This window comes from Silene latifolia, chromosome 9 (assembly GCF_048544455.1).
Source record: "Silene latifolia isolate original U9 population chromosome 9, ASM4854445v1, whole genome shotgun sequence".
In the NCBI taxonomy this organism is placed as follows: domain Eukaryota; kingdom Viridiplantae; phylum Streptophyta; class Magnoliopsida; order Caryophyllales; family Caryophyllaceae; genus Silene; species Silene latifolia.
In genome coordinates this window covers 31,483,897-31,486,920 of record NC_133534.1, presented here as the reverse complement: position 1 = coordinate 31,486,920, position 3,024 = coordinate 31,483,897, and the positions used below count along the sequence as shown (strand labels likewise).

General features: G+C 26.7%; 1 long non-coding RNA gene across 1 annotated transcript; it reads left to right on the top strand.

The window, feature by feature from the left end:
* The first annotated feature begins 738 nt into the window (after nucleotides 1-738).
* On the top strand, nucleotides 739-2,155 carry LOC141602569 (uncharacterized). The gene is made up of 2 exons (XR_012524531.1): nucleotides 739-1,194; nucleotides 1,764-2,155. It is a non-coding gene; the product is annotated as an uncharacterized LOC141602569 (long non-coding RNA).
* The last annotated feature ends 869 nt before the right edge of the window (nucleotides 2,156-3,024 follow it).

Sequence of the window (3,024 nt, the reverse complement as noted above, 5' to 3'; positions counted from 1 at the left end):
TGAATTATTATGAGTTAAATAAAGAGTTGTGGGGCCAAAATATTAAGAAAAGTAATAAAATATGAGTAAAAGAGTTGTGTGGGGTTTGATAATAGGAGAGAGAGATGAATAAAATAAGAGTAAAAGTTACCAAAAAAGGAAAGGGGAACATTATTTGAGTAATCCGTTTCGGGAAAGAGGGAACATTATAGCGAATTGGAGGGAGTATAATATTGTATCTTTTGGAAATCTTGATTTATTTACCTTTTCATAGTTTTCAAAAAATAAGCTACTTATATTATATTTGCCTATGTTAAACAATTAACATATTTGTACATATAATAAACTATCTAGTATAATGAATTTGTATAATAATATTATATAATTATATTAAAGTCTAATATCTAAGCATTTCTTTTTGTCTTATCTATACAAATAGTATGGTACTTGACCCAGTTTAAAGTTTATGACAGACAATATCGTCTAAAATGATAATTTGTGTTCTCCAAATTGATTGAAAATATGGACCAAACCAAATAAATACAGTGGGTCGAACATGAACATGTGAGAATGATAATTTGTGTTCTCCAAATTGATTGAAAATGTGGACCAAGCCAAATAAATAAAGTGGGCCTGACATGAACATGTGAGATTAGCATCTCAGAATTCGCTCTACAAACTGAAGATGAATCATCATATCATATATTATATTAAAGCAGAAATCATCTGTCACATGTCATCGACAGATGGCTTCTGCCACGTGTCATCGTCATATTTATTTTGATGTAATCTAATAAGCTAATATTACTAATTAATAATTAAACCATCAATAAATGCATTACATAAATAACGCCAATAAAATGCAATATAAATGATAGGAGATATGTAGAATGAAACAAATTTGTAAATTTTAAAAAACTTACCATAATCTCACTAGAATCATGGCAAGATATCACAATAGTAGTATCAATTATATATTTAATATTTGTAGCGATAATATTATGAAAGGAATATGAAGATACGTGCTTTGATTTTTGATTTAGTTACCTCATATTTTGGTTCCTATATTACATGTGCTCATCCCAATTTACTACTCCGTATAACACTGATAATTTTTTAAGAAGAAGATGAACTTTCATGGTAACCATACAAATTCCATGACAAACGAGATTGTTCTTAACTTATATTTCGGTTTTGACCGTATTACTTTAAGCGGTAACTTAATAACTTTATTAATTTTAATTTACGTCAATATAATTTAGTATTATCTGTTCTAAAACTTTTCTTTTGTTATGTTAACTGTTAATTTTACATAATTATTTATAAGTACATCTCATATCTTTTGTTGTTATCTTCCATTATTTTAGTTACTTTAAGCGGTAAGTTAATAACTTTATTAATTTTAATTTACGTCAATATAATTTAGTATTATCTGTTCTAAAACTTTTCTTTTGTTATGTTAACTGTTAATTTTACATAATTATTTATAAGTACATCTCATATCTTTTGTTGTTATCTTCCATTATTTTAGTAGATTTTTACATTTAAACATTTAGTTTGTTTCTTCTAGATCCTATATTCATTATATCAGACATAATAATATTAAAATGAATTGGAATATTATTTATCTTCTCACATTAAGTGCTACATCAAAAACTAATAGTATTGTATACGACTTTGTTATTTGTATAGAATTACCAAAAAATTCAAGTCTACTGCTTTTGAAGTATTGTATTATCATCATCAAATTGTACAATGTGTGAGTTAATTCCTCTTATTGTAAGGTTCTTATTTGAAGGGTTGGATGAAATTGCACACTTTAATGTCTACTCTGGAGTTAGAGGCTAGGGACATCATTTCAGATATGGATAACCGAAGATTGTCATTTTAATTTTAACAATATATGGCTTAGAGTTTACGACGGGTTACTTCGTAATAATTTCACGAAAAAATAGTGTATTGTAAAGTCACATTATCTATAGGAAAGTGTTTACTAATTTTAGTCAATAACTTAATATGCAATGGTAAGTTTGACTTAAATTATTGTTTTAAGATATTTGAGTTATTAAAGGTAATTTCCAGTTGTATAAAGTGCAAATCGATCGTATTGGTTTATTTATTAAACAATTAAACAAATAAAGTTCATATTGACCGGATCGAGGTCGAATTGGGCCAACATGTCTTTTAAACCAATTTTTAGCATACACAATTTTGTTTCTTTGTCCATCCTTATTGAATAGGGCCACGATTAACTAGATTATTACAGTAAAAAAGTGTAAATTCTCACTTAAAAAGAAGGTTATTTATTAACTTGGATATAGTGTAGTATTTCACCTTAACCACTAAATTGACGTAAAACCTGTTAATGTATATATTTTGCTATTGTACTCAAAGTAAATTGAAACACTAGCAGGTAAATGTGTAATGTTACAAACTATTGTCGTACTCCATAGTAAATTATAAAAAATATTAAGAAGAAGAGATGATGGGGTGCCGTGCTTAGAAACTTTAGAGTGAAGTGGGTCGATTGGATGAAATGACATTACGGAACGTTTAGATCGAGTGTGTCATTGTCAAAATCGAATATTCGTATTTCATAAATTACTATAATGATAAGTTTGCTACTAGCTAATCATAATTTTGATTTTCTCTCTAAATTAAAGTGCGTCATTAAACGAAAGAAGCGGAAGACAATATTTAATTGCCTTGAAACAATCTTACTCTATTCTGATATTGGGTTTTAGAAAAAATATATAAAGAAATATAAATTAGCTAAAATTTCTCAAGTAATTCCATATATAGTATATATATCAAAACATTGGCAATAGATAATGTAGAATTATCAAAAAAATAATTTAGATACTTAATATTATTTTCAATTTATACAAGTTAGAGTGAATTTAAAGTTACCTAACAACTAATGCATGGCATTATAACATTGAAAGGTAATGAGTAAATAAGGTGTTAGCAAAAAAAAAAAAAACGTTATATCCATTTTAATTTTACTGTTCAATCTCCCATTTTAAATTATCTCAAGTTAAATGT